The sequence below is a fragment of the Capra hircus genome, chromosome 24 (assembly GCF_001704415.2).
Source record: "Capra hircus breed San Clemente chromosome 24, ASM170441v1, whole genome shotgun sequence".
In the NCBI taxonomy this organism is placed as follows: domain Eukaryota; kingdom Metazoa; phylum Chordata; class Mammalia; order Artiodactyla; family Bovidae; genus Capra; species Capra hircus.
The window spans coordinates 40,186,700-40,205,445 of record NC_030831.1 but is presented as its reverse complement, the minus strand read 5'-3'; the positions used below and the strand labels follow the sequence as shown (position 1 = coordinate 40,205,445).

The 18,746-nt window shown below is 42.8% G+C and overlaps 1 protein-coding gene across 5 annotated transcripts in view; it reads right to left on the bottom strand.

Moving 5' to 3' along the window:
- Window positions 1-18,746, bottom strand: part of ARHGAP28 (Rho GTPase activating protein 28) — a 142,859-nt gene that overhangs the window by 92,707 nt on the left and 31,406 nt on the right. Inside the window, exon 1 of one of the 5 annotated variants that reach the window (XM_018039593.1) lies at window positions 14,808-15,360. The exons of the other annotated variants lie outside the window; for them this stretch is intronic. The gene's annotated coding sequence lies outside the window, so the exon portion shown is untranslated. Of the gene's footprint in view, window positions 1-14,807; window positions 15,361-18,746 lie in introns of those variants that run through there. 5 annotated transcript variants of the gene reach the window in all.

Genomic DNA, 18,746 nt, shown 5'->3' with positions numbered 1-18,746 from the left:
CTTTTTTCTTGTAGAGGGATGGTTGCACTTCTGCCAGAGAGTTGTTAGAAAAACACACACTGGCCAGAGTAATTATGAAGCAATAAATAATTGTCACAGGCACTACTAATGGATTTTCATCACTAACTAAACATCTTTCCTGATAACGACTTGTTCAGTTGCTAAATTGCATCCTGCGTCGGACTCTTTGTGACCCCATGGACTACAGCATGCCAGGCTTCCCTGTCCTTCACTATCTCCCAGAGTTTGTTCAAACTCTTGTCCATTGAGTCAGTGATGCAGTCCAACCATCTCATCCTGATAAGGAGGATAATGGTCAAAATGCTTCACGATAGCAAGAAAACATTTCTGTGACTGAATGTGACCTTTGCTCTAGCACCATAGCAGACCTCGCTCATAAATCAGCTGTCTGGGGATCCTGGCATAACTGTACCCTGGGAGCCACATGCTGAAGCTTTGTGGAATTCTAATAAGAACAGTCTGGAGAGCTCTGAACATAAACACAGTATTGATACTCGGTTGGCAAAAACCAACTTGTGCAATGGTGCAGATTCTCGCAATCTTGCTCTATCCAAGAAAATGTGATAAATGGTTTCCATTCCTGAAAATGCCCAGTTTGCCAGCACTATTATTCATTTTCTATCATGGAAATTCCACAGCACTGATCAGCAACCCGAGGAGGACACTTCTGCTTGCTTTGTAGAGCTTTCATGTCTATCTGAATACTGCAATTTGTGGGAATTTCCCAGATAACATGATATATGATTGGCTCATGGCACCCCACTCCAGTACTCTTGCCTGGAAAATCCCATGGGTGGAGGAGCCTGGTAGGCTGTAGTCCATGGGGTCGCTAAGAGTCAGACGTGACTGAGCGACTTCACTTTCTCTTTTCACCTTCATGCACTGGAGAAGGAAATGGCAACCCACTCCAGTATTCTTGCCTGGAAAATCCCAGGGACGGGGCGGGGGCTGGTGAGCTGCCGTCTATGGGGTCGCACAGAGTCGGACACGACTGAAGCGACTTAGCAGCAGCAGCAGCAGCTGGTAAAGAATCTGCCTGCAATGAGGAAGACCTGGGTTTGATCCCTGGGTTGGGAAGAGCCCCTAGAGAAGGGAAAGGTTGCCCACTTCAGTATTCTGGCCTGGAAAATTCCATGGACTGTATAGTCCATGGGGTTACAGAGTCAGACATGACTGAGCAACTTTCACTCACTTACCTATATGAATACACAGTGCATCCTTCAATAATACCTGCATCCAAACTACAATTGATTTTTTAACAGCCTACTAACAGGATAAAGAAATTCAAGAGGCAAAATGGATGCCCCTCCTAAGGAAAAGAAATTTAAAAAGGCAAAATGGTTGTCTGAGGAGGCCTTACAAATAGCTGAGAAAAGAAAAGAAGCAAAAGGCAAAGGAGAAAAGGAAAGATATACACATCTGAATGCAGAGTTCCAAATAACAGTAAGGAGAGATAAGAAAGCCTTCCTCAGTGATCAGTTCAAAGAAATAGGGGAACACAATAGAAAGGGAAAGACTAGAGATCTCCTCAAGAAATTAAGAGATACCAAGGGAACATTTCATGTAAAGATCGGCATAGTAAAGGACAGAAATGGTATTGACCTAACAGAAGCAGAAGATATTGAGAAGAGATGGCAAGAATACACAGAAGAACTATACAAAAAATATCTTTACGACCCAGATAACCACGATGGTGTGATCACTCACCTAGAGCCAGACACGCTGGAATGCAAAGTCAAGTGGGCCTTAGGAAGCAACACTACGAACAAAGCTAGTGGAGGTGATGGAATTCCAGTTGAGCTATTTCAAATCCTAAAAGATGATGCTATTAAAGTGCTACACTCCATATGCCAGCAAATTTGGAAAACTCAGCAGTGGTCATAGGACTGGAAAAGGTCAGTTTTCATTCCAATCCCAAAGAAAGGCAATGCCAAAGAATGCTCAAACTACTGCACAATTGCACTCATCTCACACACTAGCAAAGTAATGTTCAAAATTCTCCAAGCCAGGCTTCAGTACATGAACCGTGAACCGTGAACTTCCAGACGTCCAAGCTGGATTTAGAAATGGCAAAGGAACTAAAAATCAAATTACCAACATCTGTTGGATCATCGAAAAAGCAAGTGAGTTCTAGAAAAACATCTATTTCTGTTTCATTGACTTTGCCAAAGCCTCTGACTGTGTGGATCCCAACAAACGGTGGAAAATTCTTCAAGAGATGGGAATACCAGACCACCTGACCTGCCTCCTGAGAAATCTGTAGCAGGTCAGGGAGCAACAGTTAGAACTGGACATGGGACAACAGACTGGTTTCAAATTGGGAAAGAAGTAGGACAAGGCTGCATAGCTTATTTAACTTATATGCAGAGTATATCATGTGAAATGTAGGGCTGGATGAAACACAAGCTGGAATCAAGACTGCCTGGAGAAATATCAATAATCTTAGCTATGCAGATGACACTACCTTTATGGAAGAAAGCAACGAAGAACTAAAGAGCCTCTTGATGAAAGTGAAAGAGGAGAGTGAAAATGTTGGCTTAAAGCTCAACATTCAAAAAACTAAGATCATGGCATCTGGTCCCATCACCTCATGGCAAATAGATGGGGAAACAGTGACAGACTTTATTTTGGGGGGCTCCAAAATCACTGCAGATGATGACTGCAGCCGTGAGATTAAAAGACGCTTGAGCCTTGAAAGAAAAGCTATGACCAACCTAGACAGCATTTAATAAAAAGCAGAGACATTACTTTGCTAACAAAGTTCCATCCGGTCAAAGATATGGTTTTTCCAGTAGCCATGTATGGAACTATAAAGAAAGCTGAGTGCTGAAGAACTGATGCTTTTGAACTGTGGTGTTGAAGAAGACTCTTGAGAGTCCCTTGAACTGCAAGAAGATCAAACCGGTCAATCCTAAAGGAAATCAGTACTGAATATTCATTGGAAGGACTGATGGTGAAGCTGAAACTCCAATACTTTGGCCACTGATGCGAAGAATTGATTCATTGGAAAAGACCCTGATGCTGGGAAAGATTGAGGGCAGGAGGAAAAGGGAACAACAGAGGATGAGATGGTTGGAGGACATCACTGACTCAATGGACTTGAGTTTGAGTAGGCTCCAGGAGCTGGTGATAGATAGGGAAGCCTGGAGTGCTGCAGTCCATAGGGTGGCAAAGCGTTGGACATGACTGAGCGACTGAACTGAAGTGAACGGAACTAACAGGATGGACCCTTTATGTCTGCATGATTCTAAGTCATGGACTAAAGGAAACACTTCTACTGGAACATCTGGGCAAGCATGCTTTGGACCTGCACTGGAAAAGAAAGGACCATAACAGAATTTCAGTCCAGCACCTCATAGCTTCTGACCCCTGCTTAAGCTGCAGAGTTAGGCCAGCACTCTGCTTACAGATGTGAAGTGGTAATTCCGTAAGAGGAAGGGAGGGATGCCCTGAAAAAGTATAGTCTTCCAAACCTGTCAGAATGAACAGCTGTGACAGTCTAATGTCCCCTAACACCAGAGAATCTATTACTTACAGGACATCCATGTAGGAGCTGTATTACACTCAGGAAACTTAGAGCATTCCCAGATAGTACAAGACTCACAAACATACAAAAACAGAATAAAAGAGAAAAACTAACTCTAGTCAGCGTGCACTTACACCCAGTAATTATAAACAATACTCTCTTGCCCAAAGTGGGTAAAATATCTGTTGAACATCCTCAATAAGCCCATGAAAAATATGACAGGAACTGTCGTAATTCCTTTACAAAGGTTTAAGGAGAGTTCATCGCTGGCCTGAGGATTCCGAGCTGGTAAGGGGAAGGTCTGAGATTTCGAACGTGGGCAGTAGGACCTCGCAGACAGAAGGCTTTGCCCTGTCCCATGGGCATTTCCCCACAGGCTACCTGCAGCACTGATGCTTCTCATGCAGTGGACATTGCTAAGCAGTGGTCTATGAAGGGACGATATGACCAAGTTTTAGGTCAGTTACCACTCATTACTGGAAGGGCATGCCACACTGCAATCAAGGATTTTTAGGACCTGGAAGCTGTCAGTGAAGTTTCCAGGAAATTTGAGAAGGAACGTGGAACTCATTAAGGAATCGTCCATCATTTCATATGGATCCCATTACCGCGCTAACTTATTTTAAAACTAGATCACGCAAACTTTATTTTCTAATGTCCTACAGAAAAGCTGGGACATCTACCAACCAACTTGTGAGTGAGTTACACATATCTCCAGATGATCCCAACCCTTAGTCAATTTACAGAGAGCAAACTGTTTCCCAAGTTCAGAGTCAATTCCCTGAGAGTGAAACGAGTACAGATCAATGGCCGAAGGCTTAGCACTGTCTAAGGAAGCTCCCCTGAAGGATGCTCACAATACTTGTAATCACGATGACTGAGGTTTGGAAAACACCTACATCTAATCTGAGTCCTCGGTGTAGCCACCAGATTGGCACACTGCTGAGGAGTGTCTTACCTTCAACAGTGGTGTCTTTCCTGGGTTGTATGCTTTATCCTCTTTCAGCATCTCTCCATTCATAGCATCCCCAGCTCCTCCCGGTGACCTTATCTACTGTCATGGCAACCCTCACAGGCTGAGGACCACTAATCTCTGGCCTGGTTGCTCTTGAGCTCTGGCCTTTCAGGATCCCAAGTTTTTCTTCGGTATGTTCTCCTTTGGTATGCTTCCCTGGTGGCTCAAGGTGGTTAAAGAATCCACCTGCAACGCAGGAGACTCTGGTTCGATTCCTGAGTTGGGAAGATCCCCTGGAGGAGGGCATGGCAACCCAACTCCAGTATTCCGGCCTGGAGAATCCCCATGCACAGACGAGAGTGGTGGTCTACAGTCCACGGGGTCGCAAAGAATCGGACACGACGGAGCAACTAAGGACACACATGGTCTCCTTCACCTGCAACTCAGGTCCAGAACTCAGCCCCTCCCAACTGTAGTCACTCATTTTCCCCCAACTTCAGGAATGACATCACTACATGCCCTACCATTTTTACTATATTGCCCTTCTTTGCCCTCCATTCTGGACGGGTCCATAAATCAGGGGGCGTCTACTTCAGACGCGTCTCTCAATCCATCTTCTTCAATGCTGATGCGTGTCCAGGGCACACATTTAGACTACCTCTTGGCTACTGCACACCTATCTTAACTCCCAAGATCTTTTCTCCCCCCATTTTGCTGGCCACACCACACAGCTTATGGGATCTTAATCCCCCAACCGGAGATTGAATCCAGACCCCCTGCAGTGAGAGCTCAGGGTCCTAATCACTGGACCACCAGGGAATTCTCATATTTTCCTCTTAGTTTAGTATCCTTTACATACACTTGCAACAGTTAAGTTGCTAAAACAAAAGTTACATAACACTATTCGCTTGTTAAGCATCATTTGATGAGGCGTTCTCTACTGTTGGCAGGATTTTTATAAAAGTTTCTTTACAACCTGCCTTAGCTCAAGTTTCAGACTTATCTCGTGCCCAACTCCAATCACATGCACTAAGGTTTGGCCATAACCATCTGCTCTTAGGTTCCCTTGAATAGGAATCAATAGAGACAGGAGAATACAGTGGTTAAGAAAGAGGGCTTTTCATTTGGACTGACGTATACTGAATCACATCATCATGATTATCTGGGTGGTGAAGATCTTTTTTGTACAGTTCTTCCGTGTATTCTTGCCACCTCTTCTTAATATCTTCTGCTTTTGTTAGGTCCATACCATTTCTGTCCTTTATTGAGCCCATCTTTGCATGAAATGTTCCCTTGGTATCTCTAATTTTCTTGAAGAGATCTCTAGTCTTTCCCATTCTGTTGTTTGCCTCGAATTCTTTGCATTGATCGCTGAAGAATACTTTCTTATCTCTTCTTGCTATTCTTTGGAACTCTGCATTCAGATGCTTATATCTTTCCTTTTCTCCTTTGCTTTTTGCCTCTCTCCTTTTCATAGCTATTTGTAAGGCCTCCCCAGACAGCCATTTTGCTTTTTTGCATTTCTTTTCCATGGGGATGGTCTTGATCCCTGTCTCCTGTACAATGTCACGAACCTCATTCCATAGTTCATCAGGTACTCTATCTATCAGATCTAGGCCTTTAAATCTATTTCTTACTTCCACTGTATAATCATAAGGGATTTGATTTAGGTCATACCTGAATGGTCTAGCGGTTTTCCCTACTTTCTTCAATTTCAGTCTGAATTTGGTAATAAGGAGTTCATGATCTGAGCCACAGTCAGCTCCTGGCCTTGTTTTTGTTGACTGTATAGAGCTTCTCCATCTTTGGCTGCAAAGAATATAATCAATCTGATTTTGGTGTTGACCATCTGGTGATGTCCATGTGTAGAGTCTTCTCTTGTGTTGTTGGAAGAGGGTGTTTGCTATGACCAGTGCGTTTTCTTGGTAAAAAGTGGGCCTTAGGAAGCATCACTATGAACAAAGCTAGTGGAGGTGATGGAATTCCAGTGGAGCTATTTCAAATCCTGAAAGATGATGCTGTGAAAGTGCTGCACTCAATATGCCAGCCAATTTGGAAAACTCAGCAGTGGCCACAGGACTGGAAAAGGTCAGTTTTCATTCCAATCCCAAAGAAAGGCAATGTCAAAGAATGCTCAAACTACTGCACAATTGCACTCATCTCACATGCTAGTAAAGTGATGCTCAAAATTCTCCAAGCCAGGCTTCAGCAATATGTGAACCGTGAACTCCCTGATGTTCAAGCTGGTTTTAGAAAAGGTAGAGGAACCAGAGATCAAATTGCCAACATCTGCTGGATCATGGAAAAAGCAAGAGAGTTCCAGAAAAAACATCTATTTCTGCTTTATTGACTATGCCAAAGCCTTTGACTGTGTGGGTCACAATAAACTCTGGAAAATTCTGAAAGAGACGGGAACACCAGACCACCTAACCTGCCTCTTGAGAAATCTGTATGCAGGTCAGGAAGCAACAGTTAGAACTGGACATGGAACAACAGACTGGTTCCAAATAGGAAAAGGTGTATGTCAAGGCTGTATATTGTCACCCTGCTTATTTAACTTCTATGCAGAGTACATCATGAGAAACGCTGGACTGGAAGAAACACAAGCTGGAATCAAGATTGCCGGGAGAAATATCAATCACCTCAGATATGCAGATGACACCACCCTTATGGCAGAAAGTGAAGAGGAACTAAAAAGCCTCTTGATGAAACTGAAAGAGGAGAATGAAAAAGTTGGCTTAAAGCTCAAGATTCAGAAAATGAAGATCATGGCATCCGGTCCCATCACTTCATGGGAAATAGATGGGGAAACAGTGGAAACAGTGTCAGACTTTATTTTTTGGGGCTCCAAAATCACCGCAGATGGTGACTGCAGCCATGAAATTAAAAGACGCTTACTCCTTGGAAGAAAAGTTATGACCAACATAGATAGCATATTCAAAAGCAGAGACATTACTTTGCTGACTAAGGTCCGTCTAGTCAAGGCTATGGTTTTTCCTGTGGTCATATATGGATGTGAGAGTTGGACTGTGAAGAAGGCTGAGCGCCGAAGAATCGATGCTTTTGAACTGTGGTGTTGGAGAAGACTCTTGAGAGTCCCTTGGACTGCAAGGAGATCCAACCAGTCCATTGTGAAGGAGATCAACCCTGGGATTTCTTTGGAAGGAATGATGCTGAAGCTGAAACTCCAGTACTTTGGCCACCTCATGCAAACAGTTGACTCATTGGAAAAGACTCTGATGCTGGGAGGGATTGGGGGCAGTAGGAGAAAGGGACGACCGAGGATGAGATGGCTAGATGGCATCACGGACTTGATAGACATGAATCTGAGTGAACTCCAGGAGATGGTGATGAACAGGGAGGCCTGGCATGCTGCGATTCATGGGGTCGCAAAGAGTCGGACATGACTGAGCGACTGAACTGAACTGATACTGAATCACAGATTTACCTCTTACTCATATAATATACTATGCATCCATTCTGAGACCCAATTTTTCGTCCTCTCAAAAAAATGGAACAATAATGCAAGGTTACCATCAGAATTAAGAAAATGTGTTAGCTATTACAATCCTCCTCATCGTCAGGTATATCCATATCTATTATTTAATGTACAGCAAATTTTCAAAGAAGAAACTCTTTGTATAAATATATTAGTGTTAGTTGGTTGATGATGTCCTCAAGGCTTGTATTCTTTAGTCTAATAGAATGTCTTGATAGTTTGAGGAAAAAACTGAAACAGATTTGTAGCAATTAATGATTACCTTGTTGAAGCTCTTAGAATGTCCACTTGTCTATACCACTGACTTAATAATTCACTGAGTACAGAACTTTCATATAATATGCTGTACATTATTATTTTACTTACTATGTGCTATATCTCCAAATAAATCTGAATATAGAGCACTCATCTTATAATTCTTAACATCTCCACACTACCTAACCCAACACAAGATTCTTGGGAGTCCTTCAATAAATACTGAGGTCAGAGTGAGTTATCCCCCTAAAGACTGCTGCTCCCCATGACACCAAAAGTTAAATGCATGAGTTTCTGATATTGTTTGACCATGATGTTTTTTTCCCCAAGGGAAGAAAGGAAAAGGTTTGCGATTTCTTTTATCACACTATATAAAGCAAAATGCAAACTGGCATGATCCTACAGGCACACAGATTAAAATCAGGCTCTGAGTAATTAAGTATTTTAATTACAAAGTTGATAAGCAGTTCATAACATTGAGGCTATGTTTCTCCAGACTACCTGCACTCCCTGATACCCGTAAGCATGCACAGTGCTTATAAAAATGGTGGCTGATATCTGACTGCAAGCAGGAAAAAAATCTGTGTGCTGGCTCGAGTTGGAGACCATCGCACAATGGCTCTGTGGGAAAAATGCTGTTCCTCGCCAAGATTCTGCCTCCACAGATTCACACCTATTTCCTCTGATATTCATGGTTTGAAAAAAATTTTTAAATCATGTTCATGAGTTATTCTGAGCTTCTTCAGTAAAATTCGCTGTCATGAAATTAAAAGATGCTTGCTCCTTGGAAGGAAAGCTGGGACAAACCTAGATGAAGTGAAAGTGACAGTGTGAGTCGTTCAGTCCTGTCTGACTCTTTGCGACCCCATGGACTGTAGCCTGGCCTGCCAGGCTCCTCTGTCCATAGGATTCTCCAGGCAAGAAAACTGGAGTGGGTAGCTGTTCCCTTCCAGGGGATCTTCTCAACCCAGGGACTGAACCCAGGTCTTCCTCCTTGCAGGCAGATTCTTTACCGTCTGAGCCACAAAGGAGAAGCATCCCTTTGCTGACAGAGGTCTGTATAGTCAAAGCTATGGTTTTTCCAGTAGTCACGTATGGATGTGAAAGCTGGACCATAAAGAAGGCTGAGCACCGAAAAACTGATGCTTTCAAATTGTGGTGCTGGAGAAGACTCTTGAGAGTCCCTTGGACAGCAAGGAGATCCAACCAGTCAATCCTAAAAGAAAATAACCCTACATATACTTGGAAGGACTGATGCTGAAGCTGAAGCTCCAATACTTTGGCCACCTGATGGGAAGAACCGACTTCTTGGCAAAGACCCTGACGCTGGGAAAGACTGAAGGTAGGAGGAGAAGAGGGCAACAGAGGGTAAGATGGTTGGATGGCATCACGGACTCAGTGGACATGAGTTTGAGCAAAGTCTGGGAGAAAGTGGAGGGCAGAGGAACCCGGCATGCTGCAGTCCATGAGGCCACAAAGAGTCAGACACGACCTAGCAACTGAAGAAACAAACAACGACAGAGATAGCTAACAATTATTGGCAGTTACTGTGCAGCAGGTACCACCGAAAGTGCTTTAAAAGGTACTAACTGTTTCAATTCTCCTGACAACCTTATAAGGTAGGTACTACGGTCTGCATTCTACAGATGCGACAGCCAGAGGTTAGGGAGAAATGCCCCTGTGCCCATGATTATATCACTGCTGAGGGATTCAGTCTGGACAGCACTCAGACAGCCCATTCTCAGGGCCTCTGCTCTCCACCACCATGCCACTCTGCTCTCATAAAGTAGAATTCAGTCAGTGCTACGAGTTTTAGACAACATTTCAGGAACTCAAAGGAAGGAGAAATGACTCCCTATTAAACTTCAGGGAAGCCCTCAAGGAGAACATACGCAGGATTCAGACAGGCAGATAGAGGCATGTGTGAATTCTGGGCTCCAGGTGAACAAAGCCAAAGAGCCAGGGAGGTGCAGAATCAGGACGGGATGGACAAGGACTCTACTGTGGCAAGTGGTGCACCAGAAGGCTCAGTGGGACGACCCTTCAGGTACCCCAGAAAGACGCTCTGGGCCTTTAACCACTAGGCCGTGGAAAGCCTCTAAAGTTTCCCTCAGCAAGGTGACATGAGCAGAGACAGTCTTTGGGAAGAGTTATTAGAATTTTTTAAAAGACTAAACCTTTTTTTTCCGCCCCCCTCAGAAGATCATTTTCCTTACTTCTATAAAAGGTTATTTGGGGATAATAATCCCAAAGTCAAGACATTCTCCATCGGGAAGACTGAAGCTCCAGTGGAACTGAAGCTAACAGGATGAAACTTAACAGGGATGAGAACAAAGTTCTGCAACTCCAGCTGCACACGTTTAGGATGACTGCTTTATGGCATGCGTAGACGTCATATGAAAAAGACAAAGAGACGTTGGCCAAATGGAAGGTGAGTACAAGCCAAGACCATTACACGGACGCCAAGAAAACTACATAATTGAGTCTTAAGTCCCATAGATGTACAGAAAGAAAGGGGAGATGGTTGTCCTGAACGCAGCAGACCTGGGATTCTGCTCTGGGCACCACATAGGAGACGGATGCTGACGTCCAGTACTAAATTCAGAGCAGGGTGGATGAACGGATATCATCAAGAAGCCACACCACACATGGAGATGCTGTGGACGCACTGGAGACATGGAGAAGGCTCCAAGGACGCATGTGGTTTTGAATTACGGTGTTGGAGAAGACTCTGGAGAGTCCCGTGGAGACTCCAGTCAATCAAACTCCAGGAGATCAAACCAGTCAATCCTAAAAGAGATCAACCCTGAATATTCATCGGAAGGACTGATGCTGAAACTGAAGCTCCCATTCAGACCCTTCTGATACTCTGGAAATTATACTACTTCCTGAAAAAGCTTAGGATGGGATTGTCTAATATTGATGTCTGGGTTCTGTTTCATAGATTAGAATGCACTTCAAAGGGACTACAACCTCTTACTGGTAAGGGGTCTCCACAGACTTGCCTAATTTCAAAAGAAGGCTGTGCTTTAGGCCTTTTGTTTTGTCAGAAGGACAAAGAGGAGGAGAGCACAAGCAACAGCAGCAGCAAACAGAGATGGATCAAGTGATAAATCCTGGAATATTTGAACTAAAATACACTTAAATATTCATGCGTGTGTGCCGGGTTAATCACTTCAGTCGTGTCTGACTCCTTGTGACCCTATGGACCGTAGCCTGCCAGGCTCCTCTATCCATGGGATTCTCTAGGCAAGAATACTGGAGTGGGTTGCCATTCCTCCTCCAGGGAATCTTCCCATCCCAGAGATCAAACCCAAGTCTCTAAGGCCTCCCGGATTGGCAGGCGGGTTCTTTACCACTAGCGCCACCTGGGAAGCACAAAATATTCATACCTACTGAATCATTTGAGGTTGTCAAAGAATGAGAGAAACTGATACATACCATACTATTATACAAGAAGAATCTTCTGAAGTGCGCACACGCTCTGCTGGCCTCATGACAATTACATTTATATTGCTACAAAGCCCCTGGCTGACTATTCCTCTCACTCCTGTGGCTGCCTGACACCAGGCTCTCTAAGTACCTTCAGCAGGCAGGACTGGCATGTGGTTCCTATCTCCATAACTCCAAGACTCCTTTCCAAGTTCACGGAAGCACTATTTGGGATTAGCATTGCAACTCATGGAACAAGAAGGAAAACAAGGTGAAAACAACTCTACTATCACCTACTTATTCCAGAAGTTTCCGACAGTTAAATACCATTTCAGTACACAAATAACTGAACCTTCTATCCTTTAAAGCGAAATAATGGACTTTTCTTGTCCCAACTAGCGATTGCTAGACTCCTGGAAAGTCTAAAACAGAGAACTGCATTTAAGCAGGAGATTTTTTTACATATCTGACCCCAATTTTACTGCCTATTTTCATAAGAGAAGGAAAAACAGCTGAAGTCTTTGTGTTCATTTACTTGTCTGTATCTAACAAACGGACAGTGCGAAACAGGGAGCTTCATAGCTCACAGAAACAAGACCTGTTCACCCTGCTCACGTACAAGACCTGAGTCTGTCTGGGACCTGAGCCTTGTAGGCTTGTTATTAATTCATCACCCAAGTTGCCTAGCAATGGAAGTCCACCTCATTAGCACTCACTTGGTCCCGATAGTTTTTCCCCCTTCAATGATCTACAGGCTTCTCTAGCACTAAGAAACGAGACCCTTTCTCTCGATCCTCTGTCCTTCTGTTTAGACAAGCACTTGGAGGCCATGGTTAGTGCTATTTTCTCTGTGAGTGGACTCACCTCCAGGTTGTAGACACCTTCAGAGTGAGCTGAAAGGCTTTTGCGCTCTGTCTCCCAAGACGGCAGTACTCGGCTTTCCGTGTCTTTACCGTAACAATAGCGCACATCTCGACTGAGCTGCCTTCACTCCCTGCTTCTGGAAGATTTCCAGGCAGGGTCTGTGTTTACGTCAGCAAGGCTGACTCAGAACACTACCTCTGGGGGTTTAACCAGGCTTTGAAACACATTCCTGCACTCAGCTCAGCTGGGGTCAGTAGGAGGCCTTCCAGTAAATCTGGTACTTCACTTTTTCATTCTGCTTATTGCAGAGGGACACTGATATCCTTTTAGCTCATCCTCTAAGCTATTTTATTACCTTTCAGATGATTTTTGCTGGGACCTTCCCTATTGGAGCCTTGCATTATTATGCCCACTGCCTTTAGAATTCCTTATCTGCAAAAACTGTGCTTGCTTGGGTAACCTAAGCATTGTTGTTGTTCTGCTTTCCATCTGATTTTTTTTAAACTTTAGGATCATAAAAATTAAGTCCTTTGTTTATACATTTTCAAATCTAAACAGAAGTCCTATCTTGTTAAATTTGCCTTTGATTAGCACAGCTGCTCTTCAATTCATCCCTGGGCTTAGAGTTTAACCAGGGCCTTACCAAATATGTAAAGATGGAACACGTACGGAGAGGGCAGGGTTGTGATTAGATACAGAACTACAGGGGCTATCACAGTGAAACCACAGAATGTGAAACTGAAAATTATTTATAAATATAAAGCAAATTCCTTATTACTTCCAAGATTCAAAATTACATACTCCTTATTTAGTAATAATCATCAAAGCACAAAAATGGAACTTTATTTTCACAAATAAATGAGTGCATCAAGCTATTTCCACAATCCTAGATATCACACTGAAAACTTATCTCCTGTCATGAACCTTGGTTATGCTTACTACCCCCTCAAATCTATGATAAAACTAAAAAGAAATAAACAAACAAAAAAAACAGTATTTCAGTTAAGCAGGCTTTCTTACCACATTCTAATCTAAAATGAAATCTCAGTGAGGCCAAAGTAGACTTTACCATTGATGACAAAATACACTAGTAAAACAATTTAAAAACAACAAAAAAACAGACTTGCGAAATATAAAGATGATGCTACTTAAATAAAAAGAATCCAGAACACAGTGAAGCAAATGATTCTAATCCGATTCAAAGGAAATGAATTTCAAATAAACAACAAAACCATTGTCCCTGATTCTTCACTTCCCCCCAAAAGACAACACAGAGGACAAGAAAAGGCAGAAAAAGAAAACAGAAGTGCGGTAAGTAGCCTTGACAAGTGGCTGTACGGACAACAGTGTTCTAAGAGTTAAACAGCAAACGAGGCAAGCAGACCAGGGAAGTCTTCCGGGGACAGCACGCACTTGTGTTTCTTGAAGTAGACCCTCCGCTTGCATCTAATCAGAACTTTTGGTGTTGTGTGGCACCAGTGTCTCAAAGAAGGTGCCTAAGAGAAGAGCAGACGGAGGGCAGGGAAAGATCAGAGGAAATAGACAGAGGCAGTCACACAAACCCCAGGCCAGATCAGGGCAGGCATAAAAACGAGAACCCCTTTCTCACCCACATGTCTTCTCTATGAACCAGGCCAAGAGACTCAGCCATTTCCCCTTGGCACCATTTGCCCCAGCACTGAAATCAGAGGAAAGACTGGCAGCCCCTCCAAAGAAATATTTTAATTCCATTAAAGGGTAGAAGAGCTTGCTTGGGTAATGGAGTCTCCCTCAGCAGATGTTTCTGAGATTAGATAATCATCTGGAAAGATTAGATCAGTTTGAATGCTCCCGTGCAAAAACAGGAACTGGAAGCAAAACACCTCCAAGTCATTCATTTTTAAGCATCTATTAAGATCCCATTTTAACCAGTCTTCTCAAATTAGTAACAGGGCGTACCTACTTCCCTTCTATATTTGGGCTTTAGAAACTTACATTCACACCATAACAAAAATTGTGAAAGGTTCAAAAGTTAACAGTTTACTGTCACTTAATACTATGTACCAATAATCTAATGAAAAAAAAAAAAAAAACTATGAGCCCCTCCCATGCATTCACCGAAAAATGGATTTAAAACAAACAAAAAAGTTACAGCAACTGTCTGCTTTCTCCTTGCCTAAGTGAAAGGAAACAAACAAACAAACAAACAAACAACCAGTTAGCAGAAGGAAGCCTACAGCCCAAAATATTGATTGAGGAAATGCTCTGAAACTTACCCCTTAGCAGGTTAAGAGCGTCACGAATGCCATCAAGGGAGATGGACACTCAAAACATCTCTGTGGCCCGGTGTCCTCATGGCCCAGGGGTGGGGAGGCCATCCTCCAGCCCACTGTACCCCCCCACCTACAGAGTTCTGCCTCCTACTCCACGTGGGAGCCAGGACCTGTCCCGCAGCTGCCTCCAGCTCTGCGGGCCAGAGAAACAAAGGGCTGTGAGGGAGCTTCTCCTCAGAGTAGAAAACAATTCCCAGCGCACGGGAGCTATTTAAAGAGATGGTGCCTGCGAGACCAACGCTGCCTCAGAGCCTTCCTGTTTGTGTCCCGGCTCAAATTTTCATCCATTTCCGAATGAAGACTGCAGAATGTAATCAGCTCCGAGAAGGCTGAGATTTATGCAAACCCATGAGGTGTGCAAGGGTGATTTTTAGAAATGGTTTTTCCCTTTCCTTCTCTTCTCCACTAAGTAGATAGGAGGCTTTATTAAAAGCACTTTGAAAGTCAAAAGCAAAACCTGTACCTGTTGTGATCTGGTAAAAGTTGTTCCAACTCCTGAAAGCTTCTTAACCTGAAGTGTAGAAAGGAAAGACTGTGTGGATGATTGCTCCAATGTCTATCAAGTAAGAACGCGGAGAAAAACCATGAGATTCATGGTCAGAAAGCAAGGGTTTGATTCAAAAAACCTTCACCGATTACTAGCTAGCCTTTAGTAAAGAAATGCACCCAATCTCTCTGGGCTTCAGTTTCTTTGTCTGAATAAATAGGACCGATAACACATGCACTGTATGTCTGCTTGTGAGAACTGCGTAAGATGACTGGAAAAGACCCCACACTGGGCTTCGATAAAGTAAGAGCACGCAGTCATTACATCATGGCGCCCAGATGCCCAGTGGCTGTTACAGACATTATTAGAAGCTGGGTAAAAACAGATAAGCCTGGCGGGCTACAGTCCATGGGGTCGCAAAAGAGTCGGACACAACTCGGTGACTAAACAACAACAACAAAAACAGTGAATACCTCTCACTTTTCTCCAAAATTATACAAAATATAAACTATGCAAAATTATACAAAATATTGTTTGCCTGTGGGCTGGCTGCCTCCCCACTGGCACCCAGGCTGCCAGAGAGTCAAAGGCTTCACTAGGAATGCTGGTTTTTAACAATAGTCCCAGTACCCAGAACACTTTCCCACATATAGTAACATGCAATAAATAATTGCTAAATAAATGAATAGAAAAATGCAACATTTCGGGCAAAATCAAGCACAAAGGTCTACACATGGTAAACCTGTAGCAAGTATGTATCACATTAGTGAATGTAAAATCATTTTTTTTTAATAGAAAAACATCCCAGGAAAAATGTAATGGGATAGAATTTTAAGACAAGTTGGAACTCTGAAAAACATTTTAGATAAATATGACTGTACGTTTTGTTAGATCACCCAGTTCTAAATACATTATTAAGATGGTTCTTGAAGTGAAGTGAAGTTAAAGTGTTAGTCGCTCAGTCATGTTCCACTCTACAACTCCATGGACTGTAGCCTGCCAGGTTTCTCTGTCCATGGAATTCTCCAGGCAAGAATACTGGAGTGGGTTGCCATGCCCTTCTCCAGGGGATCTTCTCCACCCAGGGATCGAACCTGGGTCTCCTGCATTGCAGGCAGATTCTTTACCATCTGAGGCACCAGGGAAACCCACAAACTTCTTACTCGTGGATTAAGGATTTCAAGAAAACACTCAGCCAAACATTTTCAGCAAATTAATTCATATTGGATACTGTACCTAATATCCACAAACTTCTTATCTCGTGGATACTAGGTACAATATCCAATGTGAATTAATTTGCTGAAGAAGTTTAGCTTAATTTGTTCCTAAAATCCTTCCTCGGGCCTGTTTTTGTTCAAAGTGGAAACTCTCTTTCTTTTGTTGCCCTTTAAGTAAGAGCTTGGTGGTGATGTGATTTGATGAGAACTCATTGATTTTTTAAAGAGCATTACCCAGACAAGAAGGCTAGAGATGCGTGGTCCCTTGTGGCTCTTATGATCTGAGTGCTGATGTTTAATATAACAACGTGCCTGGATACAGGATAGTCATGGGGACCTGGAACAATAGATTTCGTTTTGAACCTTCACATTATTGCCTGAATCCAGGTCAGGCTAGTTCAGGTCACTAGATACTAAAAATCAATTCTTTGATGGCTGCTCATTAATCTATTATGTGTAAGGAAGAAAGCAACTTGAGTGGATATTTGTCCATTCTATAAAACTGCCAGGAGAGGTAAGATCCTGAATCTTAAAAGATCCTGTGAAACGTAATCTCCTCTTCGAAGGGTTTCTCTTGCTTTGCTTAAGAAATAGGACCCCACTTCCAAGTTTCTCTTTCCTTCTCTGCACTCTTTCTGGCTCCTGCCTTATAGACAGAATAAGAGCTGTCCTACTACAGGTCTTTCCACAAATGTTAAAAGTGGAATATCAAGATTTAAAGTTGCTCACTTTGAATGAAGTCATTTTAGTTCCAAAATATGAGGAAGCATCTCATGATCACTGAACCTGAAAGTTCTACAGGTTTTGGCCAGCGAAGAATCTGTGAAGAACAGAGAGTCACGACCTAATAAAACCAGAGTTTATTACCTTTAATAACTGTCTGTTCTGTTTTTCTAAGTTAGAATTTTAGACACTGATGATAAGGCTTTCTATATCCCTCTTCCTCCTCTCATGGCGTCCCCCATACTAGAGGCATTTTTAATTGAGTAATTAAAGATTTAAAGAAGTTTCTAAATTAACTTCTGACAGCTTCCAGCAACAAGGATTTCTCACCTTACCTGTAGCTTCCAGTCTAATAAATATCAGTCTACATGGAGTTTGTGAGTTCAACCCTGAGGGTTATCAAGTGAGGCTTAAATGCCTCCAAAAACATGCATGATTGTGGGGAGTGGGGGGTGAACTGTGGAAACTACCATCCAGTAGTCAAGTTTCTTCTTCATCTAATGAAGAAAGAACCTCTTTAAGCAGTTCTTTGAGAAGTTCTAATAACCTCCCCCTTCCCTGGGGAAGCAGATGTACCCTGCTGGCTGTTTTCTGTAAAACAGTTTTATTGCCCTAGTTATTAATACTAACAGACTTAGTCAAGATATCATTGTATATGGCTAATGAATAAAAAGAAAACTTCAAGTTACTGATTACAGGGTCTCCTTATGCTTATTTCTATCATTATTTGAGACTATATATCTCATTTGAATAAATGTTTATCTAATGCTACAGAAAGCACAAAAATCAATCTGGTAAGGGACAAGAATTTACAGGCATGACTAACAGGAGCAAATATCACAGAACACATTATCCCAAAGACTATCATTACTAGGTATAATAAACTGGACAACAGAACAATAATGAATATTTCCTTTCTGCCATCCGGTTTTATAGGACAGCACATTTCCTGTCAGCTGACTCTAATGAGTAAAACAAAGTCACATTGAAAGATTAATCTTATTGATAAGGATGCATTTTGATGGCAATTAATTCTAAGAGGTTAGGACTATTTCTTTTCCAAAATGAGGAATGAAGAAGATACTATTTCTCCCTCTTTTCCTCCCTCTCAACTGGCTGTTGGGTAAGAGCTCCGTTAAACGCTTTGAAGACGTAACGTTCTTATCCTCCATCAATTCACGAACTGGCGAGACAGGTACAGAAACATCAAGTACAAGGTCCAGTTCAGTTCAGTTCAGTCACGTCCGACTCTTTGCGACCCCATGAATAGCAGCACGCCAGGCCTCCCTGTCCATCACCAACTCTCGGAGTTCACTCAAGACTAGTATGTAGTAAAAAAGAAAAGGATCACCAAAGGTCAAGAGTGCAAGGGAGGAGACGGGAAGGACACAGGGTTAAGGGCTTTGTCACTTCCAAGCTGCTTGATCTTCCAGAAACTTCATCCCTCTAAGCCTC